The sequence below is a fragment of the Dermacentor variabilis genome, chromosome 9 (assembly GCF_050947875.1).
Source record: "Dermacentor variabilis isolate Ectoservices chromosome 9, ASM5094787v1, whole genome shotgun sequence".
NCBI classification, from domain to species: domain Eukaryota; kingdom Metazoa; phylum Arthropoda; class Arachnida; order Ixodida; family Ixodidae; genus Dermacentor; species Dermacentor variabilis.
Genome location: NC_134576.1, coordinates 39699807 through 39719869, shown reverse-complemented (window position 1 = coordinate 39719869; position 20063 = coordinate 39699807). Strand labels below are relative to the sequence as shown.

Below are 20063 nucleotides of genomic sequence, written 5' to 3'. Positions count from 1 at the left end.
CATGAATACCGTTCGTCATAATATTCCTGGACTGATACACCATTATGCGGCCTTGCGATGTCCTGCATGAATAATAACTGTCGAAATTGGTGGTCGCGCTGCCGAATGCTTCGGCGCAAACGTTGTAGCATGTATGCCTTTGTCGTTTCTGCCTCTGTTACATTATCATGGCCCGCCGGAGCTATAGCACAAAAAAGAAAGGCGTGTCAACGATACGTATATGCAATACTTGCTGCGAGTACAGTCAACCAGTTGGCGTTCCGATGACGCAGAGACAGGCGATGGGCGTGCATCGCCATGTGGGAGTAACCTCCACCGGCAGACGCGTAGTGGCAGTAGTATTCTTCTTATTTTCGTTTCTGTCATGCTAGGGACATGTTTATCATATGTGATACGCCATGCAGTATGGCATAATACAATGCAGCAAGCGCACATCCGATGCACAATCAACATCGTCGAACGCACATACATCTGCAGAAGAAATCCTCAGCCGCACCTGAAACGCCTTTAGCGCTGTAGAGCGAAATACTAAGAGAGAGAGAGAAAGAGAACAACTTTATTGAAAATGCCTGTAGGATCGGTTAGCCTCCCTCCACGCAGAAAGAACAAGCTTTTACCGCGACGTGGCCACTACGTCAGCCTGGTGCGTTGTGCTCCTCGAGGTCTTGGTCCCTCGCTACTTCCGCGGGTCTGAGAGGGCCGCCGCTCCCTTCCTGGGACTGCTACTCCCCTTCTCCTGGGTTTCACGCGGTTGCTGCCTCTCTAAAGCTGCCGAGACCTGCTGGACGGCCTTGAGTTGTGTCTCTTGATCATAGCTCCTTGTTGCAGCCTCTAGCTGCGGCGGGATCGTCGTCTTCTCGCTGGCTTCTCGCGGATTTACGCTACGGTCCCAAAGTATGTGAGCCGCGGTGGCTCTCTCCTTCGCGCACAGTCTACACACGTCACTCGCTTACACGCTGGGACACACGTGCTTAGCTAGCACTGTGGTGAGCAGGGACCCCGTCTGTACCTGTCTGTATAATACTGCATCTTTCCGGGTAAGGCCCGGGTGAGGTGGCGGCATAGTCTGTTTGTTCAGTCTGTACCACTTCACTATTTCGTTGAAGGTGGTCATCTTTTCCTTGGCACTGCACCGCGACCAACATTCCGAGTCGGCCGTGCTTGCAGCTGCGCGGTTCATTAGTCCTCGCGCGGCCGAGTTGACGGTCTCCTTGTGGTTCACTTTCCCGCGTTCCAACACGTTGCTACCCATGTGGGCCGGAAACCACTTAATCACCACAGCACTGTTGCGTCCGATGTCTTCGGCCTTGCGCAGTATGCGCGCGTCCTCACTACATACCCTACCCTTTCCGTAGTTCTTCACTGCCGTTCTAGAGTTACACAACACTGTAGTGCATCCGGGGTCAGAGACGGCAAAGGTGATGGCCACCTCCTCCGCCCGGTGCGGTTCTCGAGTCCGGACGCTCGCCGCGGTCTTCGTTGCACCCGTCGATGCCCCGACTACCACCGCCGCGTATGCATTGCTGTTCCCTCTATACTCCGCCGCGTCCCCGCAGGCGGCGCCTTCTTCTCTGGCGTGGAGTGCCACGAGAGCCCTGGCCCTCGCCAACCTTGGCCCCTTGTTGTGCTCGGGGTTCACGTTCCTCGGGATCGGGCAGTCCCTGAGCTTTCTGTTGATGCTATCCGGTATAGGTTCGTCTTTCTGCTGCTTGCCTTCCCTCGGCTCGAGGCCAAGGTCCCGCAGTATGTCTTCCGGTTCTCATTTCAGAGAGACGCTCGAGTGGTGCCGTTCTCTGTGCTTCGGCTGTTTCGTCCAGCGTGTTGTGGACTCCCAGCGCCATGAATCTTTCGGTGCTCTTGCTTCCGAGGAGACCGAGTGCCGCCTTATACGCCTTGCGTGTGGTGGCGTCTATCTTGTTGCGTTCGCTCGGCCTCCAGTTGTGGAAGGCGGCCACGTACGTTAGGTGGCTAAATGCCAAGGGTTGAACGAGCCTCGTCAGGCTCTCCTCCTTCATCCTTCATCCCCGCTCTTCTGTTGAACACCCTCTTGATGATTCTCATTGCCGCGGCCACTTTGCCCGCGAGCTTGTTGACCGTTTCACCGTTGACTCGGTTTTGCTGGATGAGCAGCCCGAGCACTCGAATCTTCTCGACCTTCGGTATTACTTGTCCTACCGCTGTATTTACCGTGATCTTGGGACGCTCGTACTTGACTTCCATATTCTTTCTTTTCCTGTCCGCTCCTGTCGGTGGAATCACCAGCAGTTCTGACTTGGCCGATGAGCAAACAAGTCCAGACTCGTCCAGCTGCTCCTCGATGGCGTTGAACGCTTCTTGCAGCGTTGTCTCGATGTGTCCGTCGCTTCCTCCCGGTACCCATAGCGTACCGTCTTCGGCGTAGATGGTGTGCCGGACTCCCACTGCTCTTTCTAGCCGGTTTGTTACCCCGATAATCACGAGGTTGAAGAGTAGCGGGGAGATCACCGAGCCCTGCGGAGTTCCGACGCTGCCCAGCTTCTTTCAGCTGCAGGTTTCCCGCGTAGATTTCGGAGGTCCGCTCCGTCAGGAAGTCTTTGATGTACTGGTCCTCCTGCCCATGTTTAGCCTGGATACTTGGGCCAGAATAGCCGAGTGCCTCAGTTTATCGAAGGCATTCTGCAAGTCCAGCCCGAGTATGGTTCTGTTGTCCTTGGTGCCCGTCGTATCGTTGACTATCTCGTTCTTCAATAAGAACATGGCGTCTTGCGTCCCGAGCTTGTTCCGAAACCCGATGATGGAATTTGGGTAAAGCTCCGATTCTTCCAGGTAACGCTGCCACCTGTTCATGAGAACGTCCTCGAGGACCTTTCCCAATCACGAAGTGAGCGAGATCGGCCTGAGGTTCTCTGTTGGGCGGCCTGCCAGGCTTGGTGATGAGGATCGTCTTGGCTGCTTTCCATTGCTTGGGCAGCCTTCCTTCTTGCCAGCACTTGTAGAAGTTCGTGAGCGTTTCGATGGCCGCTTCGTTGAGGTTCTTGAGCGTTCTGTTCGTCACTCGATCGGGACCTGCGGCGGATCTGCCATTGAGATCCTGCAGGGTAACTCTGACTTACCACGTCTGGATGTCTCGATCTAGCGTCTCGTTCTCGTTGCCTTGGTAATCCGGGTGTCTTTCTGTGGGGGTTATCGGTAGGTACTTGGCGTCCAAGCGCCGCTTGACCTCGTCCCCCCGGTGGTCGCAGACTGCCTTGTGTAGGATCCTGGCCAGGTTGTTGTGTTGGTGACCCTTGGTTCCGTCGATGAGGTGCTGCAGCATGTTCCATGTTTTGCCCTTGTGCATCTGTCCGTCGGCTTCGTTGCAGGCCTCGTTCCACTGTTGGGTGATATGTACCCTGCAGTGGACCTCGATCTCCCTGTTGAGCTCGGCGATCTTCTTCCTTAGACTTCGGTTGGTACGTCGCTTCTGCCACCTGGCCTTTATGGACTGCTTGGCTTCTATCAGGTGGGCCAGCCGACTGTCCATCTTGTCTATCCGTTCGTCCGTCTCCAGCTTTTTCGTGGCTCCTTCCGTCGTCTCAACGACGTTAGCCACCCCTTGCTCGATGTCCATAATGTCGAGTTGCACCGCGGTTAGCGCCTTTCGAAAGGCGTCCCAGTCCTTAATGCGATGCTTCCTTATGCCTGTATTGCCTTGACCTTCGAGCGGTTCGACGACCTCAACAATGTAGTGATCGCTGCCCAGCTCTTGGCCCGTGTTTCTCCATTTGGCTTCTCTCAATCCTCCGTCGGTTTTACGAAGGTCCGGAGTGGTGTCTCTCGTAATCGATGTGCCGATCCTGGTGGGAAAAGCCGGATCCGTGATTAGGTTAAGTCCCCCGTCGGTGGCGTCTTGCATCAGCTCTCTCCCCTTGACCGTAGTTCTGTGGTAGCCCCAATCTTGGTTCGGAGCGTTAAAGTCTCCGCACACTACGAGCGTATTGCTCCCCGCGACTGAACTCGCCTTGTGGAATAGTGCCTTGAACTTCTGTTGTCCATGGGACGGATTGCTGTAGACGTGCACCAGTAAAGTGCTCTCCTTCGTCTTCTTGCCCGTGATTACTTCTACCGTGCAGTGTTCGATGGCGCTTCTGCCGATAATTTCGTGTTCCATGAAGGTGATCTCTTTCCTAACGAAGGTGCAGACCCCTCTGCCCTTGTCCTTGGACGTGTCCCTTTTGCTCGGCGGGCTGTCGTGCGACCGGCAGCCCGGTAGTCTCGGCGTCTCTTCGCTGTGTGTTACTTGAATAATTATGACGTCTGGTTTCCTCGTTAGTTGCTGCAAGTGTTGCTACAGCACCGCTCTCTTGCCGGTGAAGCCTTTGCAGTCCCAGTGCCAGACCAAGAGGTCTCTCACTGGCTGTGTGGATACTGCTGTACGTGCTGTCCCGTCCATGATTGCCGCAGTTTGGCGATGATCTGTGCTTCCGTACCTTGTATTTGTGCCTGTATCTGCGTCTGCAGCTGTGCTTGCATCTGCGCCATCATGTTCTGGATCGTGCTCTGTATGTTCGTTGTCACCTGCTGAACCGTTTGCGCGAGCGCAGTGAGGCATTCGTTGGTTACCGTGCTGGTCGCCTCAAGACGGTCGAGTCTGTCGTCCTGTTTTTCGATTCTCTCCATTATCTTTCGTTCCTTGCCACCCTCTATGGCTCTCCTCTTGGGAGCCGGTCCCGCCGCTGTCGTGGCTCTCGGGTCCACCTCGACCTCTGGTTCGTCTGCGGTTATCTCTTCTTGTTTCCTCTCTTGTGCGGGCTTTGGCAGCAGCTGCTGCTGTTGCTGCATCGCAATTAATGTCGTTAGCTTCTCGTTGATTTCCTTGATGGTTGCGTCCTGTTCGGTGATTCTCCGCTTTAACTTCTCGTCCTCGTCTCTCAGGGCTTTTACCATACCGTCCTCTTCTTGGATCTTCGCGGCGTTTTGCGCCGGTTGTTGCCTCTTCTCTGCCATGTTTGCCTTGACTGCGTCGGCCCAGGCGACTCTCTCCCTCGACTGCGACGGTCTGTGGCGGCTGGCGCTCCTGCGTCCCCTGCTTTTGTCCCTCTAGCGGCTGCTGTCACGCTGCCTTGATTCCCCGCGGGGTCTCTCGGCAGACGGCGCTCGCATAGCGGCGGAAAGCTTTCCGGATCCGTTTGTTGCTGCATGGCTTCCATCTTGCGTTCCCATTGCCGTTTTTTGATCACGTACGCCATCTTGTAGTTGTTTTCGCATTCCCTCTCACCCGTTGGATGCTGAACCCCGCAGAGCTTGCACTTGGGCTTGCATTCGCGTTTGTGATCCTCGCTGAGGTTCACTATTACGCAGCCGAAGCATACTCTGGTTTTGGGATTCGGGCATACGTCTCTTCTATGACCGACCTTGCCGCATTGTCTGCACACGTCAAACTGCTTGCGGTAAAGCTCGCACCTGACTAATATCGAGCCATACTTGACGTAGTTTGGTACTTTCTGTCCTGCGAAGAGTACTATCACCGTGGTTGTATTGCCGATTCTGTGCGCCTCCACCGCTAGGCGGTTGCACGGGTTCACGATGTTTTCGGCTATCTCCTCCGGGGTGTCGTCTATGGCTATGCCTCGGATGACTCCCTTGACCGTGCCGTCCGGCGCCGTTCGGTAGGCGCTGACTTCGTATGTCCTGCCTCCTATGTTGAAGGCTTTGACCCTAGAGTACAGCGTGGCACGCTTCTCGTCCGGGGTGCTGACCACGATGTTTTTCTGCGCGTTCGTGCAGATGGTGTCTGCTTTGCCTTCTTCCTTCGTTACTCCAGCCGCCGTCATGACGGCCGACAGAATTATTGAAACCTCAGTTCTCGCTACGTTGAGACCTCCACGTGGTCTCATGATTATCTTGGTGTCTTCTTTCGGTATGTCTATCGGCATCCTCGCCGCTTTCGTTACCGAGGCTGCAACTCCCTTACCAAAGCTGGCCCTAGTCTTGGGTCTAGACTGGCGAGTAATGGCGGCGGACTCACCGTTTTCTTTGCCGGCTATGATCTGCTTGATGCGCTTGCCAGAGGCCGAGCAGCCTTCGGCTTCATCCGGTGTAATGTCCTCTCCGTGAACTTCAATGAACGTGCGCCCGCCAAGACTGCCGATGCTCGGCACTGACGCCGTGTTGTCTCCCATTGGCGTGGCCACATCCATTTCGGACGCCATCTTGGTCGTACTCGTCGCCGGGTTAGGCCTAGAGGCCGGGTCCATCACCACCGGTGGCCGTACTCGCGGTAGGTCTTCGTTAGGCTTAGCGAAAAGTCCGCACCGCACTAGAGAAAAGTCCTCGTAAATCGAGAGAATCACGTACCGCTTGGTAAAAACTGGTATCGGTCGATGCCCCGCACCTTCGCGCACACTTTGGTATCAATTATATCACGGTAACTGTAAATTAACACTGCGGTAATTGGCATAATAGCAGGAACCGATGAGAAGCACGTCCGGTCCCGTCGGCGACCGCAGCGCCACCACTAAGAAATTAATGAATAATAATAATTGGAGCGCCTAACACCAATTACCGTTTCCAAATGCTGTCAATTCCAGGTCACTTCATACAAACACGGGCATATTTCATACCGCGTGCTGGTGGCCCGTTCGTCCCGTCAGAAACTATAGAGCCACCAATAAGTCAACGTTAATTTACAAAACCAAATACCACGTGACATGCCCGCTTGTGCGCCATTATTGCACGGCTCGCCAACGTTCCGAATACAAACGAGCATAGTGTTTAGCCGCTTCTGCTGCCGCTGCGCCTTGTTATAGCTATCATGAACCGCCGCGAGGGGAGCACCTCACTGGGGTAAATCGCACTTCCAACGCGTGGGTCACCACCCTATCCCCTTTTAAGCGGCAGCACAACCTGCTGACTTCGGAAAGTTGTCGAATGTCGAAAGGCCTATACCTCGATTCGGAGAGCGCTTGGCAGCAAAAAGACGAAGAAAAAGATAGTGCCAACCAAGTGTAGACGCTGAAGAAGACAAGGTCTACGAACACGGGGCAGGCATGGGGGTTGTAATGATTCGTTCGGTAAATGTTGATTACACCCCTGTATGTTGTTTCTTTCCCACTCGCTTTCGTGTTCATTACTCACTCATTTAATATGTTGTTATTATTGCATTTAACGCGGTATTACGTCGGCGTTGTTTTGCATACGTTGACCTTGTCTTTGACACATAGCTGGGCCATCTCTTCACCATGAGGCCAGGGCGTAAAAATCGGAGACGGTGCGGTCTATGATGCAATGTGGTTGATTTTCGTCGATTGGAGCTACTTACGCCCGTAACACCAATTTTATCTACTGTGGGACTGATTCTCTCTTTTTGTGGACACGGCTGCAGCTGCCTTGCGACCACGATCGCCTTGCGCGAGTGCTGTTTAATCCTAGACGACTAGCTCCATTTTCCAAATGCGCACCATGCGGTAGCTTTGACTCAGCATAACGCTATCTACTGCGGTGCAACCTTTACAGTGGATAAACACATTGCGATTAATTTTGGATTCTGTGTATATATCGTGTATCTCACGGAGCGTTTAAACATTTTTACTTTTCCTTACTTTTTTTCACAGAAGCTTTAGGTGCTGTTCTAGTTTGCCGAAATATATCGTGCATATAGCCGCGTTCATGGCTGCATGCGTTCATATACTGATTTTCAACAAGTAAGAGCGGTCTTTGGTCGTGTCCATTTGTGTCTTCTACTTTTGCATCTATATTCGCTTTCGTGGGTTTCCATTTGTACTCCTGTAGACCAGGAGCTTGTATTCGCAACTGTTAAACTGCAAGTGTTGCATTTGCGGCGGCAAAAGGCATGTCAATAGCTTCCCCACTCGAAGTCTACCAACAATGTATAATCGAAAGCACTCGCATACACTATAGCTTAAAGGATGCATCGTGTATTCGCTTTTCAACTGTAGGGCAAGGCTACTTCCAAGGTCGCCTATTTACGAGCGGCTCAGAACCATATTGTTTTGTGGCCCGTCTCGCCTCTCTGAGGATAGGCCCTTTGACCGAAAGTCCCTGCCAATGCATCCTACTCCCATGGGATGCCTCATGCTTGGGCGGCGCTTTAGTATCAGTCCCGTCTCGTTCGGAAAGAATTTTTTGATGCCTGAGCTCTGTTTTAAGTGCTGTTGAAATTCGCCGAAAATATATCGTGTATCTCAGTAAGCAGCGAAACATTTTTTCCTTTTTCATAATTTTTTGACACAAGTGTTAAGGGCTCTTCAAATCAGACGAAAATGTATCTTGTACCGAGGTGCTTTCAATGCCGCATGCGTGCGTGAGATTCAGGAACCACGATGTTAGGACCATTGAGAATTGACACTATATTGTGCAACACATGGAGATGAGCAAAACCCGCTGATGGCGGATAAACCAAGGGATCTCTTGGGCACGTGGGCCTCTCTGGGCTGTACTTTTCGGTAGTAAGGTAGCCTCGTCGCCTGCTTGGTTGCCATAATAGGTAGTTCGAATCCTTCTATGTCATTTTTTTTAATCTGATGATAGCGAGCTTGAATTTTTCCTCCTCCTCCAGCGCACTACATCAGCAGGCTTGGAGGGACACCGGAAAAAGATGCCGAGAGCGGGTAGGGCAATACTAATCCAGGTGCAACGAAATTCGGGACGCTCATTAAGCTTCAAGAAAGACGCTGCCCCATGAGAACAGGAATTGGCCTCCCCGGTGCAATATTTGGCCGCTCCGTCCGTTATGATTCCTACAATTAAACCATGGCCCTCAGTCGCCAGCAGCTGCGGAGCCCCTGACCAGAGCGGTGGTCAGACCTGCAACGCAGCAGAGTCAGCAGAATCTCTGGACGCAGACAGGCCGCCACTGAAAACTGACCCTGGCAACCTTTAACAGCCGAGCTCTGTCGATAGAGGCTAGCTTAACAGGACTCTTTGAGAAACTATGAGTCATTGTTTGGCATCTCATTTGCGTTAGGGAGATTAGAAGAACTGGTGAGGCCTATACAGTGCCCAATAACGGCCGCGTCCTGTACTATAGAGGTCTTCCAGATAAGAAGCAGCACGGGGTAGGATTCCTCATTCATAAGAACATAGCGGGCAACATCGACGAATTCTACAGCATTAATGAGAGGGTAGCGGTACTCGTAATGAAACTTAAGAGGTACAGAAAAAAATCCTACGCTCAAACATCCAGTCACAATGACGCAGAAGTAGATCAGTCTTATGAAGATGTTCAATTAGCGATTAGAAAAGTAAAAACACAGTATGCTGTAGTAATGGCCTACTTCAATGCAAGAGTGGGGAGAAAGCTGCCTGTTAGACAACCATTTGGCAACTACGGCGTCGATTATATGAGCGTGAGAGGGGAGATGCTGGTAGAAGTCGCAAAAAGAAATAATCTGGGAATAATAAACACCTTTTTCGGGAAACGTAGCAACAGAAAGTGAATGAGGAAAAGCCATAATGGTGAAACAAGAAATGAAATTGATTTCACACGCTCTGCCGATTCCAGCATAGTACAGGATGTAGAAGTGATAGGTAGGGTAAATTGCAATGGTCATAGGATTCACCTCACTTTGAACAGAGAAAGAATAAAATTGGTCAAGAAGAAACAGGTCAACTTTGAAGCAGTAAGGATAAAACAGACAAATTTAGGCTTGTACTTGCAAACAAATATGCAGCCTTAGAACAGACAGATGATAAGATAGATGTAATGAATGAAACCGTAACGAGGCTGGCTTCAGAGGCAGCAAGTGAAGTGGGAGGCAAGGCACTAAGGAAACAAGTAGGCAAGGTCTCCCAAGTAACAAAGGACCAAATAAAGAAGCGACAAGGAATGAAAGTTAGTAGCTCAAGAGATAAGATAGAATTCGTTGACTTGTCCAATCTGATCAACATGGCGAAAATAAGTGATATTCGAAATGACGAAGTCAGAAAGATTGATGACGCCGCAGAATATGGAAGCAGCCTGAAATCACTGAGAAGGAAACTTAGCATAGGACAAACCGAGATGTATGCACTGAAAGGATAGGAAGGGTAATATCATCAGCAATCTTGAAGGTATAGTAAAAGCAGGGAAAGCATTTTATACTGATATGAACCAGGAGAGTTACGATACCTCCACTCGAAACAGTAGTGAACAGGATCTAGAAACTCTTCTTAAAATTAGCGGTGAGGTCAGAAGGGCCTTGCAAGACATGAAACAAGAATGAGGGGCAGGAGAAGATGGAGTAACAGTCGATTTAATCTAAGATGGAGGGGTCATGTTGCTTGGAAAATTGGCGGCTCTCTGTACGAAGTGTCTATCGACAGCAAGGCTCCCTGAAAGCTGTAATAATGCGAACATTAGCCCAATTCACAAAAAGGGAGACGTCAAGGAATTAAAAAAATTATTGGCTTTCTGCCACTATTATATAAAATATTCACCAAGATAATTTCCTATAGAGTAAAAGCAACACTGCACTTCAGCCCACCAAGTAAACAGGCTAGCTTCAGGAAGGGATGCTCTACCGTGGATCACATCCATGTCATTAAGCCGCAGAGTTTAATCAGCCTCTCTATATGGCTCTCATAGATTACTAAAAGAAGTTTCATTCAGTAGAGATAGCATCATTCAAAGATGCATTACGTAATGAAGGAATACAGACCGCTTACCTAAATATCTTGGAAAATATCTGCAGAAGTTCTACAGCTACCCTAATCCTCCACAAAAAAGTAGGAAGATGCCTATAAAGAAAGGGTACAGACAAGTAGACACAATCTCCCCAATGCTCTTCGCTGCGTGTTTAGAAGAGGTATTCAATTTATTAAACTGGGAAGGCTTAGGAGTCGGGATCGACGGCGAAAATCTCAGCAACCTTCGATTTGCCGATGTCATTGTTCTATTCAACAACACTGCAGACGAGTTGCAACAAATGATTGAGGACCTTAACAGAGAGAGGGCAACAGTATGCTTTAAGATTAATATGCATAAGACAAAGATAATGATGAATAGCCGGGCCACGGAACAAGAGTTCAGGACCGACAATCAGCCTCTAGGTTGTGAACGAGTACGTTTACCTAGGTCAAATAATCACAGGGAACGGAGATGATGAGATGCAAATTCATAGCAGAATAAACATGGTTTGAATCGCATACGGCAGATATTGTCAGCTCCTGACTGGAAGCTTACCACTGTCGTTAAATAGGAAGGTGCACAATCAGTTCATTTTACTGGTGCTGAAATATGGGGCAGAGACCGAGAAGAAAGCTTGAAAACAAGTTCAGGACTGCGCAAGGAGCGACGGAACGAAGAATGCTAGGCGTAATTTCATGAGACAGAAATACTGCGGTTTGGATCAGGCAGCAAACGGGTATAGCCGATTATCTAATTGATATTAAGAGAAAGAAATAGGGCTGGGCCGGTTATGTAATGTACAGGTAAGATAACCGTTCGACAATTAGGGTTAGAGAGTGGGTACCAAGTGAAAGGAAGTGGAGTCGGGAATGGAAGAAGACTAGGCGGGGCGATGTAATTAGGAAATTCGCGGGCGCTAGTTGGAAACGGTTGGCGAAGGACAGGGGTGGTTGGCGATTGTACGATGAGGCCTTGGTCCTGCAGTGGACATAAAATAGGCTAATGATGACGATGATGGCGGAATTACTCCCGCAGCGTGAATTTCACTTACACTGCTATAAATTCTTGCTTCTTCGGGGAACCACTAAAACTGCCTTTCAGAAAACACTGCCCCGCTCGAGCCTTGCTTATTCCAAGCGACGTAGCTCCATTACTCAGCAGGGCGTCGTTAGGCGGTTTTACGTCTACATGCCTATATCTGCCGTGGTGCACCCTGTGCACGGGGCTCGTGCAATGTGGTTATTTTTTTTTCACATTAGCGCAAACTACGCCGATACGATTACTTTTACCTAGTCTACCGCTAATTCTGGTATCTTGTCTTGTTGACACGTTCCCTTTGACTACTTTTGCGACTCGATACAACGCTCTGGAGGAGTAAATGGGCCATCGTTTTTTTTCCTGGGAGAGTGCACGAGGTACCCTGGTTCCACACATGCCAATCCTGTTAGAAGCTTGTTAATAAGTCAGCCTCAGCAAAAAATCGCAATTCCTCCAAAAGACAAAAGACGCAGCACCGATATCAATAGAAAATTAGTACACTGCTATACGAAGTGACAGTATTAGTTTTATCTGCCGTTTCAATTCGTAAACATTCGCTTACGAGCTATGTTAATAAGCATGGTTTCACGCGTGCACAAGGAAACATGGACCTATCTTCAACGATGACCGTGGAATCTACCTGTCAAAACGCTGGAATTGAGGAAGCACGTGAGCAGCAGCGAGCAAATTGATCTTCCTCCTTCCTCTCGCTTCAACGAGAACTAAACGGCAAAAACACAGCGCACGACACAATATGTCCCCACCTCAGATCGCTTTCAAGATAGGGCCCATTCAGCCGAAGGGGTCCTATCATAGGTGCTCGATTGTTTCTGGTTCCCCGCACTGTATAAACAAACGGGATGCCGCCAAACCAACAATGTGTGTACAGAAATTTAATGTCGGGATGCGGCTGCATAACATTGCTAATGTAATCCTTAATTTGCTTGTTGGGCAGAATTTACGGCTCCAAGAGAACAGGAGGTGGCGGTAGTCAGAATGCGAAGCCACCCCAGATATGTATAGCTCGTTCATCATTGCGAATTTCATAAACCTAGCAGCAGTGATATAGGCAGATGGGAAATGGCAGATCCGAGAAGGCTACCAAGGGAAGCGTCTTCTAATGAGTCTGCAGACTGATTTAAAGGCAAACTTTTGTGCCGAGGCACCCAATTTAAGTAAAGCGAATGCGAATGACGCGGACCCCAAGAAATATAATGCTTGAAAAATGTTTGAATGACTACACGTTGTAAGCGATGAACTTACAAACGGGAGTCGGTGATACTATAGGTACTGATGAATGGGAGGGGTTCGATTTGCGCAGTGCTAAAAGTACAGCTATGAATTCTGCTATGTAGATAGGGCAGAACTCAGGAAGGCTAATCTTATAGGATCATTCTAGCGAATGAGCAAAAATTTCTACCCGTGCGTTTTCATTGCTCTGTGAGGCATCTGTAGCTATGATGGCATTGGTATAAATATGACTGAACTGATCATAAACTTGACCGCATAAAAAGGTTGCACTATTTGGGTAGATGGTATCAAAAATAATTTTTAGTGGGATGGTAGTAGACTTTGATGCAGTTATCTTATAGAGTTTAACATTCAAAAGCTCGCGTATTGCCTGCTCATAAACCACCTGTGGCATATAAAATTGGGGTCAATGGACATTAAAAATAAAACGGGCTAATACATATTGTCTGGTGTATTCTCACATGTGGCCCATGCGGTCACTAAAAGGTTTACACTGTTATTATGCGAAACCTAACCACTCACCAAGGGACCACGGAATTGTTCTTGTGTTCTGGATCCTTGAATCATGCCCATCATGGGGGATTGGTCACTGCTCTGGTGGGTAAACCTCAATGAATGTAGAACTAAATATCCCTTTCAAGCTTGCGAGAAGTGGTAAATTCAATGAGACAGATGCAAGCAAATCAATGACGTCATGTGAATCGATATCGTAATTTTTGTTCAATAAAGTTCGATTTGACTCCTCGCCATCATGAGAGAGAGGTTACTGGATGGAAGGAAGAAAGCAAGGCGTGAGCTTGTGTGCGCTGAAATTATACTTTGCTCAGAGGAAAAATGAAGGAGGACGAGAAATAGCGATAATAGATGATGATGAGGACAGGAGGAGCAGATGACCCATATATACCAGAACAACGTAACATTTTGATTTCCTCAAGGTTTCAAGTCTAATCCGGTGCTCTACAATTATTCCAGAACAGCCCTTGCAATTGTTGCAACTGTGCGTCGTCACAAATTTGTGACAAAATAATACTTTTTTCCCCTTCTCGCTCTGGGTAAAAATGTTGCGATGTGTTTTCTCAAAAGCTTTTCGCGGCTTTGCTGTAACTGTTCTCCGCTAGAGTGGCGGTTGTTCTTGTTCTGCTTCTACCAGTGTAATTTCTTTAGAGTTGTGATGTTCTGCTCACGAATACATATCCGCCGGTGCACAAAGCCCTCCCCTTATATGAACAGTCCGACTCCGGTACTCCTTGGTGATTAGCATGACTTTAAATAAGTGACAGGACATAGACGGCGCTTCTTTTAAACATATGTGATGGTTGTCTTCCTAGGATGCCAAACCGTTAGCGTACGTGTGGGGTGTCAGGTTAAGTAGTCTCCATAGCACACACTTTCTAAAAAGAAAGGAAAAACTGGGAGGGAGTGAGAGAGTCCCCAAATCCCGGTAAAAGGTCCATTTCTCTGCCTATGTAGCAGGCGAGTCCTACGAAGAAGTGTGCAACATGTGCTTTCCAAGGTTTAAAGAAGTAACATAAGCGTACATGTGTCGGTGGGCTACGAGTCAGGAATACGTTAAAATTTAATACGAAAATACATGAATTAAGCATGCGTTCTCGCGTTTCCCTTTGGCGTAAGGGGGAGGCTGGTGGAAACAAAGAGAGAAAGTCTCTCGATAATAGTTTTTCGTTGAAGACCGTTTGAGCATTGCCAACTTACCGAGTCTTGCAAATGGTTTTTGCTCAATATGCACCCCAACCAAAAGTACGTAGTCGATGCAGTTTGTAACAACAGCACAAAGCTCGAATCTCTCTTATTCGGCAATCGCACAAGACGTGTAACTGCAGCATGCGAACGCGCTCAACGACATTATAAGCGCACTAGTGGTTTCTGTGTCTATAAGAATGCGTACAGCAATGATTGTTGGTTTTCCAACCAAGTGGCGAGGCACTGACTTACTGGTACTGGCGCTACAGTCCGCTAATGATTTCGCAAATGGTCCATTTATTATTACGTCTAATACACTTCGCGTGTGCATGATGAGTCATTCTGCATATATGTTCTGCCTCGTCGCTTCCATTGCACAGTCGCCATGGCCTTGCTCAGAGCGGGACTCGTTCTTACACCGTGGTTATTCTCCTTGGCGAGCGTTGGCTCTAGGACCACCGACAAAAGGGACGGTGGCTACACCGACATCATGGTATCGATACAGCCGGAGGTTGCACGCAACGAAGACATTGGGCGGAATCTGAAGGCACGGGCGAGTACTGCAGCTTTCTTTAAATTTGATGCAATAAGCAATGGAACGAATGTTTTAATTAGATCTTTGCATATCGGAGTGGGCTAAGTTCATACTAATCGAGTTACTATCCTGCTATCACTCTGTTCCCGGAACGCCAGATGTCGTTTTAATTCAGGCCGACGAAGGCAGAGCCCCCTGAAGCTTAGATGAATGAAGTTAATTGTTCAAAGAATGCGCGACGACGTTTCGTGGAAATAATGTGGTTCAGTGTGCTACTCTTGATACATGAAACATTCATACAGAATATGGGAGGCTTTAGAAATATTCTAAATGCCTGTAAGACATTTATCCTGCGTGATGTTTACAGGTTACCGGCAGATGTACCATCACGGCTATATTCGTGGGCCAGTAGAGGACACGTAAAAGCTCGCTGACCTGAAATTACTTACTATTGCGAGAATCTGCTTGAATATCCACTGACCCATACTGAGCGAAACACTTAAAGAAAATGTTCAGTGGTCCTAGATGACAACATACAGCTTCCTTTATAACGAATTTATCATTCGTAGTGAGAAGCAAGCTTTCGTGAGTAACAAAAGGAAAGAAAGACGAAAACATGAAATTTCAGTGGCGGCACCTGTTGTGGACTGCGTTATGTCTCCTATGTTGTCCGTATTGGCTGGTTTGCAAAGATCATCATAGAGGGCGATGTCACGTGGATGTTACCTGAACTCGTCCGTTATTACTCGGGTGGTTGAAGGAGCAGCGGGACCTTCGACGGCAATTTTCTACGTAATGTAGTGACATTCTTTCGGCACACCGAAAGCAATAACGATGTGAGGGATAGTTAGAGAGGATCGCGCGCACCTGTGGGAATCTTGTGCTGGATGAAGGTTTCGTAGAAGATTACGAAATGTGTTTACGTTTTGGTCTATTTGCCGAAATAATTTTTAAGTTTTCCAGCATGTAAATACTGCCCTAAATTTCTTAATTGGTGAGCTAATGGCACACACTAAAATATACGAATTGTAGCCGGTGAGCTTTCTGTGCGTATAAAATTAGAATTATTTTCGAAGACGGCTCACTTTGGAGATATGCGCCATCGAATTCACCGTAAAAATATAGTGTGATTCCAAGTACTTTTTGCCAATGCCATCATTTATGCATTGAATCAAAAAGGTAACTGCAACACCCATGTATTTCGTCCCACACTTATGTAACTAATACATCGAAACTGGTGTCATCCTAGAGTTTCAAGTCAATACGTGTTGCAAACTCAGAGGCTACAATTCCTAAATTGTAATATGCCAGATAAAAAATAATTAGGACAGTAATAGCGTTTCTTCAAGAGTAAATATGCATTTAGATTTATCATCTGACTAATATCCGGCGCTCCGAGTAATCCAACTCGGGGCTAACATAATGCTATTTGTCACAAGTGATTTTTTTTTAGGAAAAGTGAAAAAATCATTGCCTGGAATGTAATTACGCGCGACTCTTTCGCTGATTCATTCAATGGACACACACACATACGCAGGCACCTACACACAGACAGAGATAGAGAGAGAGGGGGTCTGCGAGACTCATAAAACTTGAGCATTCTGTAGGCTTATGTCTAAGATTCTGTAACAGCAATTGGCGATAAATGTATGCCGTGAATGAACGAAAAGGCCAGAAAATGCAACTGCAGGCTGCACATGTTTCCTGCGTAATTATTGCACAAGGAATCGTTCAGCGTATTTCAGTCAATTCCAAGTTTATTAAGATTGCCAAGAAGAATTACTGCGTGCTTGCTTTGGGAATTTGTTCGACTTCCAATAGAAGAGATGACTTCATGAAACAAAATAGGGAAATATTAGCCAGTATACAGAAATATTTTATTGATAACTTTTCCTGGCGTGCTACAATGATTCCTAGCAAATTTTTTCTTGCATATGTTCAATGCCTTTGCTTAGAGCACATCTCAGTGAAGAATCAACAGCAATCAGTGCGCCGCAATCCTTTTGTTTACATCCGCTGAAATCCCGCTTACTGCGGGAGACAAAGTCGGGCTGCTACCATAAAAATTCCGTCTAATTATTTACCTTGATCATCTACATTTTTTGGTGCTTTGGTACGTCACTAATGATATTTTGTTACTGGGTGACGCTCAGAGTAGTTAAATTGTTTGTTTGTCGGTAACCCATTACATAAAATTGTTTCTTTGTTGATGACTCGAGCTGTAACAAGCGACGCAGGTTTTAGGCTTTTCAGTTGCCGGGAACTGCACTAGAATACGGGCGGTCACGCCACGCAGTAGCCTCGCGCATACGCAATGCTGGAGAGACAAACGCCCCCTGGCGGTCAGTATTGCCGCTAGGTGTCACGCGCCAGTGCTGAGAAAGAAGTGACTGGAACGCGCGCTCGGCAAGAGGTGGGCGCTGAAGAAGTAGTAGTAGCAGAGGCTGAGGACGCTGGCTTGAGTTTTGTCTACGCCACCTTGTGCAACTGTCTGTCTCGCCGACGCCGGGTGCATCTTCATTTGTCTTTTCGTGACAGTATTTATTTCCCCTTCTTAACACTCTGCCGGCTGTTAGCCGACGAAAGCAGCTGGCACTACCCGGGATCAATTAGGACGGCCACTTCAGCTGTGGACGCCAGGAAATCGCCTACGTGCAATTTTGTCAGCCTTTCATTGACCCTGCAGCGAGTGCCTTCTGCGAGCACCAGCAATAAAAGAGGGCTGTGATTTGTAGAGGAGCCAGACACCAGATTAACGGCATTGAGTAACCTCAACCATGGTTAGGCGCAAGGTGCTTGCATGCTAAAACACCGCCCTTCCCTCCTGCCTGCACAGCGAGCAAGCTTTCAGTGTTGCTGCTGATGTATTGAAAAGAAAACAAGGGAACAATGAGGGTTGGAAAATGCTTAAAGCGATCGTTACTGGTTAAAAAAAAAAATGTGCGGTTGGCTGAAGAGGATGCAGTGAACAATCATGGAAAAACGTTCTATTTATTGTATTTCAGCAACGTTAATAAAAAATGGGAAGACAGCAACGTAGAAGTAATAATTACATTTCATTAATTACTCACCTATATTTGTGGGGTAGCAATTGGTCAGTGTCACCAACAGAATTTTTTAATTAAGCAGCAGTACTTGTTAAGGGCTACATAACAACCAATACAAGTCTGATATGTGTAGCATGGTTCGATCTCGTGTTGTTTGCTAGCAATGCCATCAGAGCTACATTTCTAGTGTTTTCGAGGCAAAAGTGTTATGGATCTAAAAGAGGCTGAGTGTGGTGAGTGATTTTTAGGTAAGCTCGGTCACGGTATTAGTGCACGTCATATGTTCTCCAAGGCTGGTTGTGCGTGGAGTGTACCTCGTCTTTTTGATGCGCGTACACACCAACTACTCTTGCACTTACCATGAATTGGGAACAAACCTGTGAGAAGCGACGTCGCAAGCTTCAGTACACCACAGCGCATCTCGTGAGAGTTGGGGGACGGGTGGGGTAGGAGGCAGTGAACAATTCATCAGGCGAGAAGAGAACCCCAATGTGAACGCGCCCGCGTGTGTCGCCAATTGGTACCGCTTAGACTCGCGCTCTATAACGCTCCCCGCTGTGAAGGTGCCTACATTAAGCAAATACTTCGTTCAACAATCTCTCGCGTTTGTAAGGCTGCTGTCTGCTGCTTCTGCGTCGTTCGTTGTCTGGACGGAAATGAAACCTCGCAGATGGTGTCGGCGACGTGCGCCGCACGCTCGTCGCGCACTCTATTTGCTGGAATGTACGCGGCCTTGTCACGTGGTGGCAATCACTTCACCCACCGGACACCAGGTGGATGCGTTGTGTAGTCGACATCTCCACCAATGGCAACAATAGACTGGAGAAGGTCTGAGGCCGAGCTCGTTTTCGTGCCGCTGGAATGTGGATGGAACTCTAGAGAGTAACGTCGTGGACTTTTATGGGCGCACCCGCTTGGTGAACAACAACAACAACAACAACAACAACAACAAACATCATCACCAATCGTTATTTCTCCTCCTCTCCATTTCTATTTTCCAATGTAGAGCAGCAAGTAAGAGGAATCTAAACCTCAGGTTGACCTCTCTGGCTTTCTGTCAATGAATATAAACGTCTCTGGAACACCCATCTGTGATTACGAGCGCTATAACGCGTGGGAAGATGGTTAATACAAAAAAAAGTGAGCACGTCTCATGTTCACCTTTGTCCCGTTGAAATGACGGCCCAACTTCAGCGAAACATTTGCTGCATTATTTGACGCTTGCTGATCGCGATACGTCTGGATAGACGTTGCATTGCATTTGCGTCGCTAACCATATATTATTATAAATTACAATTTTACTTTACTCCGTACATTCAATGTGAGCGGGGGTGATTAAGAGAGGCGGTTGGCCAGCCGGGCGGTAGGCTGCGGTTTGGGCTCGGTAGTATGGGGGTTCTCTCCGTAGCTCGCGACTTGTCGATCGTGATTGTACCTTGGCGGACCTCATGAGCGTCCGCATTTGTAGCGATGTTGCACGTGCGTTGAAGAGCCGCTCATGCCCTGTCGCCCAAGTTGGCATCTAAGAGCGTTATTCAACTGTGGCGCTGAGCGAAAGTCACATACAAGGCAGAAGCTGATTCAAGGGTTCGTTTCGAATAAGATTACCTGAACCCGGCAGCCCAATGCCCTACCTATTACAGCGTGCACTTCCCAGTAAGCCAAGTTGGCGTAAGAACTGTTGGGGATGTTGGAGATAAAATGATGTGCGTCTTAGAAGAAACAGGTTAGGTAGCCCGCTGTTCCGAAGTTTTCTTTGTTGAGTATAGTTCAAAAGCCCTCGGCATGACCTCGTAGGGAAACAGCATATTTTGGCGAGCGTTATTCTTAATTTGGTCGTCGGTTCTGCACTCTTCGTGCACAGGGGCCCTATAACGTAAAACTATTCCAATGTGTTTCTATTCCA

At 48.1% G+C, this 20063-nt stretch overlaps 2 pseudogenes; both read right to left on the bottom strand.

Annotated features, from left to right (window-relative positions):
* Positions 1-676: 676 nt before the first annotated feature.
* Positions 677-2826, bottom strand: LOC142557979 (uncharacterized; annotated as a pseudogene).
* A 1542-nt stretch (positions 2827-4368) lies between these two features.
* On the bottom strand, positions 4369-6170 carry LOC142557876 (uncharacterized; annotated as a pseudogene).
* Positions 6171-20063: the final 13893 nt, after the last annotated feature.